The sequence below is a fragment of the Podarcis erhardii genome, assembly GCF_964252035.2.
Source record: "Podarcis erhardii genome assembly, chromosome: 13".
NCBI classification, from domain to species: Eukaryota; Metazoa; Chordata; class Lepidosauria; order Squamata; family Lacertidae; genus Podarcis; species Podarcis erhardii.
Genome location: NC_138502.1, coordinates 38,959,094 through 38,969,116, shown reverse-complemented (window position 1 = coordinate 38,969,116; position 10,023 = coordinate 38,959,094). Strand labels below are relative to the sequence as shown.

Below are 10,023 nucleotides of genomic sequence, written 5' to 3'. Positions count from 1 at the left end.
AACAGGAGAAAAACAATATTCAAATTTCTGTTTTAGACCGCCTTTTCTGTGATGAAGGTGTGATGTATCTGAGGGGTGGTCTTAGGTTATACCCCTTCTGTGATGTATGTATGATGTTTCTGGGGGTGGTCTTGATCTACAGGGTGGCAATTTCAAAAGTCTTTAGAAGGCCTTGCACGGCATTTTTCTGGGTCCCTCCTCTCTCCTGTGTGTGAGGGGAGCACCCTGTTGCAACAGATCAATAAAGATCAAGCTTACTAGCTGCTTTGCTTCTCAATATTCTCTGGTTGGCCTCTGTTATTCTCTCCTACCAATAGGGAACCTATGGGCTCTTGGATACCCCATAAGGGAAAAGGGCAATTTTTGTTTACAACAACTGCACCTCTTGCAACCGACTAGCAGAGGGAAGCTATAACTAGGCAGCCTGGGCCCCTGAATATGGTTACCGAAGTCCAGTCTTCGGGCTGTTTCCGTCTTGCTGTGCTCTTTCCCTGTCCCCCACTTTTTGAATCCACCTGCCCGCGTGCCCCTGCCTGAAGATTGAGCGAGAGGAGCTCTCAGGGAACTTGGAAAGTTCCCTCGCGACTTTGCGTGACAGTTTTGTTGAGCCTAGTCAGGAAGGAATTGTCCTATTGTTTGTGATTCCTCCAGAATCCCCCACGGCCCCCCCAAAAACGTGCAGCGACCACATCTCAAGAGGCTGTAGGGGCCTCCCGGAGATACGCTGAGTTGTTGGAACAAAATGGCATACCACAAAATGGCTGTGTTTTTGGAACAAAATGGCATTCCACAACATGTCTGAGTTGTTGGAACAAAATGGTATTCCACAAAATGGCTAAGTTGCTGGAACACAATGGCGTTCCAAAAATGGCTGAATTGTTAGAAATAAATGGTGTTCCACAAAATGGCTGAATTGTTGGAACAAAATGGTGTTCCACAACATGTCTGAGTTGTTGGAACAAAATGGCGTTCCAAAAAATGGCTGAATTGTTGGAACAAAATGGCATTCCAAAAAATGGATGAGTTTTTTATTTTTTAAAAAATAATTAATTGCACGTTTATTCAAAATCCATTTAAAACTGTTTAGTTTAGGTAATGCAAGAAAATTTATCAGTTTGATCCAGTGACACCAGAGAGAGTCAAGATCTCAGGGCTGTCACATGGAAGATGGAACGAGCTTTGAAAAGTTATTGTAAACAATTAAATTCATTTGCAGGATTATCTTAAAATTAAAAACTACATTAAAACTTAAAAACTATTGACTAAGAAATAAAGAGGGAGTAAACAAAAAAATGGATTATTGAGATGCAATAAAAAAGTGTAACTGAAGGAACCACGAAAGGGGTGGGAAGGGAAAAATCAAAGGGGATTTTTTTGTACTGGATGTTTGTATGTCACAAAAATTGAAAAAGTGAGAAATTAAATTTATATTATTATTATTAGAATTAGAATTTATATACCACCCTATACTTGGGGGTCTCAGGGAGGTTCACAGAATAAAATATAAAATCACAAAATACCTAATAAAAATAAAAAAACAACCCAATAGCCGCCCCAACAACAACAAAAAACACATTTTAAAAGGGCATAGGATGTAAATCGGATCAACCAAAGGCCTGGTTAAAAAGGAATGTTTTTGCCTGGCGCCTACAGGTATATAATGAAGGTGCCAGGCAAATATCCCTGGGGAGTGCATTCCACAGACAGGGAGCCACTGCAAAGAAGGCCCATTCTCTCTCCTGGCTAAAAAATCTGACACATCAAAAGAAAGAGGGTCTTCAAAACAAAACGGGCATCGGGGTGTGGGTGTGTATGTGAGGTGAAATATTTGGGTATTTGGTTAAGAAATAAATTGCATCGCTAAATCCGAATAACTATGTTGAAGTATGGTACGAGGTGAAACAAGAATTAGCTTGATGGGGAAGGATGAAAATCTTTCAGCTGGAGATGAATGTACCACTGAAAATGCTATTTCTGTTTCAAACTATACCGGTTATACTGCTTCAAACAATAGCAAAGAGACATATCGAAATTTAACTGGGGGGACGACCCAGGGATTAAATTTAAAATATTAGCAGATCTGAGACTTTCTTTCTGTATGAAGCTCTTTCCACACTCTTTGCACTTAAATGGTTTCTTCCCACTATGTAAGAAATCTGTGTCCTGGTCCCCCATGCCTTGTGCTGCGAACGCTGACTCCATGTTTGCTCCTTTTCCCCTTCAAGACTACAAGTCTTCGAGGATGATATCATCTTCGCTTCGATTTGGCCAGAGTTAGGCTGACTCCGGCCGAGCTACTGTGTTTCTGAAGTGGGGAAAGCTTTGGGCAAAGGCCAGCAGCGCAGAGATGACGCTGGTCGCCATGTTTTTTTTTTTTTTGCCTCTCGACTTTCCCCGAGACTGTAGCTTCAGAGGTCATTGAGCAGTTGGAAGAGGGTGGCAGCATTGGGGGCCTCCATAAGAAGACCCCCCCCCCAAGCAGGCAGTTGAACAGCCCCTCCAGTTTCACACGCAGGAGGGAGGAGAACCAAATGGCTAAGTTGTTGAAACAAAATGGCATCCCACAAAATGGCTGAGCTGTTGAAACAAAATGGCGTTTCCCGCCTTTTTTAAAAAATAGAAGAGGGCGGGAAACTCAGACCCCGTTGCCTCTGTGGACTCCTCCCGGCAATTGGGGCAGAATCCAGCTACCCCCTATACACTGTTCCCTTCCCCAGATGACAGGCGGTGGGGAGAGGAGAGAAATGCAAAAATAATGAAGTAGAAATGAAAAAGCTGGGAGGAGGGAGGGTCAGACAAGGGTGTGTGTGTGTGAAAATTTGCTCAGAAATATGATCCAGCAAATAGGATGAAGGGGAGGACTAGACAAAGGGGAAATCCACCCAGAAACGAGCACTCAAGCAAGTGTTTCTCTCCACACACAGAGATCTTCCTCCAGAGCAAAGGGTTTCCTGATGTTTCATTCTGATACACGTATTACATGCACAAACCTATATTATTTCAACGGTGCACCTCTATAAACATAGCTGTCAACTTTCAGATTTGAAAATAAGGGATCAGCAGCCTCACCTGTCCCGGGGACAGTCTACGGGATAACTAACAATCTGGGATAGCAGCGGGAAACGGCACTGGAATAAGGGAATTTCCCGCAAAAAAAAGGGAAGGTTGACAGCTATGTCTATAAAGGGAGTACTTTTTTGTGCCAGCGTCGGAGCTGTCCTTTTAGTAAGGGTGCAGGGGCCAAGTTCTGCACCAAATGGGAAGGCACCATGCCCATGAGGACAAGGGGCAGCGGGAAAGATGTGCAGACATAAAGCTGTTTCCTTGCAGATTCCTTCACAGACATGGAAGGGCTAGTGCTTGGATCCAGAAAGGGCAACCTTTCAATAATGCTTTTGAATAGCAGTTGCTGGAAGTCACGGCTGGAAAGAGGGTTCTTACAGGTTTTCCCCATGGATCTGGGTGGCCACAGGGATAGGAGGATACTGGAGCAGATGGGCCATGGGCCTGATCCAGCAGGCTCTTATGTGTTTCATAAGGACACCCTCCTTCCTCCTGCCCCAGTACCTCTGAGTCTGGTGTCCTTCTTCTGGGCTCCAGTCTCTCCCAGGATGAGGATGGGACAGCAGAAGCGGTTCCCAAAGCAAGGCTGCTTCTTTCCCTTGCTGCAAAGCAAACGGAGACATTGGCTCCAAGCCATGCTAGCACCAGTCTGGGCCATGATGGTGGAGGACAAGGGAAGGAAGCATTTCCTCCTACCTGAACTCAGGGCCTTTCCCCAGTTTTGTGCAAATGGGGTGGGCTCTGCTACATCCTGGGCGGTTTCACTCAGAAGCCAATGTTTCCGCCTTGAGATGGTCAGCTATCTAGCCTGGCTGGGCTCCCCGCTGTTGTCTTCAGAAGAGAAAAGTTGAGCCACTGCTTCTGGACCAAAGATCTGGTTGCAGCAGAAGTCAGAGAAGGAGCCATGCCCACACAGAGAAGGGGCAGTGGAGAAGAGGCACGAGGATCAAGATTTTTCTTTGAGGATTCGCTGGCATCCAGAAATGGCAGCCAAGAACTGCATGGATGGCTTGGTTGTTGTCTTGTCCATCATCTTGGGAGCTGGAGACTGAGACCATTCTCTGGAAGCATGGCCCCACAAAGGACGCAGGATATAGTATCTTCCTGGTATATGTGGGGATTGGATATCCAATGGAATTAACATGCCATAACTTCCAAAAGAAGCCTGGCTGACTAACTTCTCAAGGAACTAGAGCCCTTCCTTTCTGATCTCATGTAGAAAGGTTCTACTACTTCCATTCTCCAGTTACCCTCAACTTGTAACGGCAGCTGATGTTCAGATGAGGCAAGCTGCTTCATATATCACTGCGACTTCACGTGAAGGCTTGCACATGTGAATGGGGAAACCACAGTGGGCACCAGCCACCACTGGGTAGAAACCTTCCCACAATCTGCTACCTGACGCTTCATACAAAGGGTTGAATCAAAGCATCTCTGCTGCTAAGGGGCTCTTTGCTGCAGTCCCACCCTCTGTGAACACGTCCATGCAGAGAATCAGAAGGAAACAGTGGCCCAACCCAGATGTTTGCAGCAACCTTGAGCGGCAGCTGCACAGGGACAGAGTGGCTCCTGGTGATGGCTGTGAAATGGGGCTAAGCTCGGAAAGGGAACCATGCAGCAAAACTCTCTCCCTGCTGCAAATATCACAGTGCCCGTCACCTGCGAAATGCCACTTTGAAGTATGGCGGCCTCCCCTTTCTCAGCTTGTCCATGCCGCCACAGCAGCTTCTCTGACCTTCATGCCTTATGACCTAGGAGACAGAAAGGAAAATAAAAGCAAAGAAAGAGATCATATATGGGAAATGCCAGGGAACCCAGAAGTCTAAACTCACAGACCCTGGCAGGACACGGGAGCCAACCTTGGACCTTCAACCTTTCCCTGTTGCTTCCCTGTGCCAAATTAAAGATTTTAAGCCGCTCAGGACAGCAGCCTCTTTGTAAAGGGTCGCACACAGTGATGGTGCAAACAGATAATACAAAATAAATCTCACTACGCTCCTGCCCTGTGCAAGCTAAAGCCCATTAGAGGCCTTTCCCTTAAAACCATAGACTGTGTACACAGCGTCCTTTTAGGGCTCATACATATTTCCATTGGGCTCATGTGCCTAGGAAGCACAGGTGTGGTTTTCTTTTTATTTTTTTCTCCCCCCCTCTATTTATTTATTTTACATGTTAGTTACTGTACATTTTCAACATTATATATTACATATATAATATATATACAGATTCCCCATATCTAACCCTAAGCCCTATACCCAACTCACTATTTACCCAAATACCCATGTGACTTCCTTCAGTCACATGCATGATATCATTCTTGCTACCTTAAAACTCTAACATTGTGTTCATAAATATTCATCACATTACTCAATCCTCTATTTTAAATTCATTACATCTTAGCTTAATGGACTCAGTCAGTGCACAATCAGGTGTGGTTTTCATAAGCCAGCCCAGAGATTCCTTGCCTGGCACAGTTCTCAGGGGAATCCCTTCCTGTCCTCCAATATGTGGGAAAACCTGTGTGGCAATCTTAGCACTTGAACACGAGCAAAACCCATCTGCCCAACATTCCCCTTGAAGTCAAGGCGCAATCCTGTGACACTCAACACCCTCCTGGTTTTCCATTTCCAATGCACAGGGTCCCTCCCCAGCCCAAGAACCTGGCATCTGAGCTCCTCTTACCTTCACAGTTCCTGCTCATTATCACTTATGGGCAGCACTTGCCTTGGCAAGCGTATCACCATCAGAATGACAGGCATCCCTCTCTCAGGGCAATATGATGCCTGCTTGCAAACCTGCCCATTGTGACATCAGCTGGAAAACAGAGGCCAGGCTGCTGGGTTGTCAGGCAGCTGTATTAATAATAAAGAATAAAGGGGGGTGCCAAAGTGTAGTGGGTTGAGATCATAGTGCATCTTAGGGCCCCCCTCCATCCTTTAGCTGCCCAGAGTGGCTGGGGTAACCTAGCCAGATGGGTGGGGTATAAATAAAAGTGTTGTTGTTGTTGTTGTTGTTGTTGTTGTGTAGCACCCTGCTTGTGGTTAACGCTTAGCTGGAATGAAATATTCAACGCAGCAATAGAGAAATTAAAATAGTAATTTATTTGTCAGACAAATAAATGAGAGGCTCAGTGGTACATGGTTACCAAGCTCTGGCCTGGCCTCCTGCCATCCTGGCCAGCACTTATATTTCCTTAATCCAGCCCCCTTTGCTCCTCCTGTGGCTGCCTCTGTCCAATCAGCCTGGTTGAAATTCCTATTGGCTGTTTGCTAGAACCAATCACAAAAGATACACCCACTTCCTTCTGTCCTTATATGGGAGACAAAGAGCTATATATAAATGACAAATAAGTAATAATATATCTTACATGGAATCTTAATTACCAGCTCACCTCTTGCCCTCCTTGCCCTATTGCCTTCTAAAACAAATGGTTAATCTTACATTTTTATCTTCAACAGATGTCAAAGATCTTGAGTTCACATCAACATTGAAAGATTTCCTTCAATTGAAGGTTTTTAAACAAATGCCTGACAACTATATATCAAGAGTGCTCTATGGCGTCTCCTGTCTAGCAGGGGGGCTAGGCTCATTTGCCCCTCTGGTCTCCTATTGCAATATGACTCTATGAAATAAGAATCTAGCATTTCTTAAATCCTTTGCATAATTACATTTAAGCCAATATATTTCATACATTTGTCATAGGTAGCCTTTTAAAAGAATAAAGCTTCTCAAAGTGAAAAGGAAGGAACTCAGTAAAAAAAAAGCTTTTAAAAGAAGCCTCTTCAGTTTACAGCCCTCCTTTCACCCTTCCCTTCCAGCCAGCTGCTTTCCCATTAGCTCTTCCCAACATTTATTGCCCTTTAACTCTCTCAGTTTAAGAAAGAATGGCTTTAGAGGATTTCCTAAAAATGCTCTCTTTTCTTTCTGCCAGCTAAATGTTTCTCCATTGCTCTTGGCCTTTCAACCTTAGGAAGAAGATATGGCTCATTTTACTGGGAGGCAAATGGTGTTATTTTACCCATTTATCCACCCTTTAATTTAGTACTTTGCAACATGCAAGGTCAGGTCTGTAACTTCCTTTTTTTTATGACTTTGAGAATTGTTTTCTGCTATAAATCAGGGGGCCCCTTTCCTAGGAGGAAAAACATTGCCAAGGCCTTTTAGGCAGCTGGTCTTTTGCCTGGCATGAAACATTTGAAAATCTTTAAGCTTATTTTAAAATGCAAGCCCTGATTAAACATATAGAAGCTTTGATAAAAATGCAGGCTTATGATTAGATGCCTCATTCCCCCCTTTCAAGCTCAAGGACCTTCATCCCAAGTGTCCTTGATAGCTTGACCTTCATCATATTCCTGAGGTAAAGCTCTGTATAGGGCCATGATATGAGGTAAAGTTTCATTTGAAACCATCTTGCTAATTGTACTTCTAAAACATGAAATGATACATGGCATCATACATAAAACCAATACTACTACTGTCAAGAAAAACAAGCAAGACAATAGTATCCCTTTGAGTCCTGCGACATTAGGTAACCAATTGGTGAGCCATCCCATATCCCATCCTTCCCATGTTTGTACTGGGACATGTGCTATATTCTCCATCTTTGTGGCCAACACACGGATTGCCTCACCATTATCAGAAATGTTAAAGCAACAGGCATTCCCTGTCAAGTTCAAGACTCCACATAGGCCTCCCTGCCTGGCAAGTACATAATCCATTCCCATTTTCAGCTGCAAAATGGCGGCTCTACTGTTGTTGTTGTTGTTGTTGTCTTGTAACAGCCAGTGGGCATGTGCGTAAAGTGGGAGCACACTGCTAAGGGCTGAGCTGACATACTTCATACAGCAGCCCCAGGCTTTCCCAAAATTAGAGTTTATCTGGGGGTGGAAAGGGCAAAACAAGATTAAGATCAGCAGCAGAAATGCTTTCTTACTGCGGGGTAGGAAAGCAACAAACACACAGCACAGGACACACATGCAGACATGGTCCTTTACCGCAACATTCTGCCTGTCCCCACAATTAGGGCTGCCATTACTGGGATTTCCCAAATGGAATTGACGTTTAGGCGGAATTTCTGAAAGGCGGTGCCTTGTCCTGGATCTTAGACAAGTCAAACCTCAACAACTTCGGGGTGTCCTGGTTTTTACTTTTTGAAATACAGCAACCCTAACAAAGCTGGATAACTGTTAAGGGGAGTGGGGGTTACCTGCAGGGTAGGTAGAGAAGAAATGGGGGAAGGGATGTTTGGGGTAGGAGGAGAAACATAAAAGACCCCACTTTCAGAGTTATTTTTAAATTCCTTCTTACAGAACACACCCACACACCATCAAACTACTTAATTATTTCTGAAGCCCTTTTTTGTAAAACCGAGGAACTGTTAGTTACTGAAGCTGGGGAGGATTTTTTCGTGGGTGTGTGTGGATATTTTAAGAAGATAAACGGGGGCGGGGGGGGCGGTAGGGAAGAGATGCAGGAAGATAACGGGCTGCAAGTTAAAGCTGCCGGCTCTCCCTCAATGAAAGAGGGAGAAAGAGAGAGAAAGCAGGAAGATCTGGGCTGCAGGTTAATGAAAGGACAGCCCACCAGGGCTCACCTGAACGCTCCTGGAAGTCACCCCAGGGTACCACGGCTCACTAGTTCAAAACCAGTGTAACAGGGTGACGAAGGTGATTGTATTGGAACTATTAAGGGAACGTTAAGGAGGGAGGGAGGGTGGAATGCTGGAGGCTTTGAATGTTGCAGGTGAGGCAGTTGAGAGCTGTGGGTTCGGGAAGGGACGGTAGTTGGTGGAGGATCCGAAGCAGGGCTGGGCAACTAAACTATTTAGTTTAGGATCAGTAGTAACAGTCGCCATTGTCGCAAAAAGTAGCATATAAGAGAAAGTCAGTTTGAGACCATATGCTTACATGTGCAAGTCATCATACAGTCCTTGCTTGTCATTTTTGTTTAACAGATTTACTGTCTTACATAGTAATTTGTGTGTGTGTGTGCTGGGAAAGACTAACATCTTGCCACTCCCGTTCTGAATTCGAGTCACACCCTTCGAGAAAACAATTTATTGAAAAAGATCCAGCCGGATATAACGCTCTCAAGCCATTATTATTTTATTGGGTTTTTTCCTAGGGGGACGCAGACCCCTAAACATTTTGTGAATATTTATACTTTTGTCCATTTATTGTATTCTTCCCGATTTGAACTATAAAATGGTGATTGTCTTGAGTCAAAATGAAAGTACCCGTAAACACTGTTTTAGAAAAACAGCACTTCTTCTTACTACTGTACTGCGTTTTCCCGCAGCCAAAGTAGTTATAGGAAATCACGGGCAGCTCCCGGGAACCAATCAGAAAGAGACAGGAAGATAAGAGGAAGCGTTATTGGAGGGCCTTGAAAGGGGCGGGAGGAGGAACACGCCCGCGCGGGTGACGTCACCGCCGGCCTTGCCCGCCGACTGGGCGTGGCTTATCCCTGAAGCCATTTTGTCCCACACCCCCTCCCCTGAGACAGGGAGGTGGACGGGGGGAAGGCGCGAAGCAGCGTGGGAGAAAGTGGGCGTGGCTTCGAGGAAATAGCGGCGTCTGATTGGGCGGAGGTGGGATTGCGGGGCGTGGCCGGCTCTGCCCCTCCGCCTTGAGGCGTCCGCTTTTAAGCTTCCTGTCAGTCTGTGCCCGAGGAGGGAAGGAGGCCGGAAGTGCCTGCTGTGGGTCTTGTGTCTTCTCCCCCCAACCCCGCGACAGGTGGGTTTCTGGTTTGTGCCGCACCTTGCTTTTTAAAGGGCTGTGTTTGGGCTTCCTGAAGCTGCTGCTGCTGCTGCTGCTTCTCCCGTGTGCGCGAGGGGGGAGTGCTGCTTCTCACCCCCCCAAAAAAACTTATTTTCTTCTCCCGCTGGTGTGCCCCTCGTCTCTTCAGCCCTCAGCACGGTCCCGCTATTCGTGGCTTAGAGGGGTATGTTCGTGTGTGTGT

The 10,023-nt window shown here is 45.5% G+C and overlaps 1 protein-coding gene across 1 annotated transcript in view; it reads left to right on the top strand.

Annotated features, from left to right (window-relative positions):
* Positions 1-9,314: 9,314 nt before the first annotated feature.
* Positions 9,315-10,023, top strand: part of MAP3K14 (mitogen-activated protein kinase kinase kinase 14) — a 35,716-nt gene continuing 35,007 nt past the window's right edge. Inside the window, exon 1 of the mRNA XM_081837711.1 lies at positions 9,315-9,797. The gene's annotated coding sequence lies outside the window, so the exon portion shown is untranslated. The remainder of the gene's footprint in view (positions 9,798-10,023) is intronic.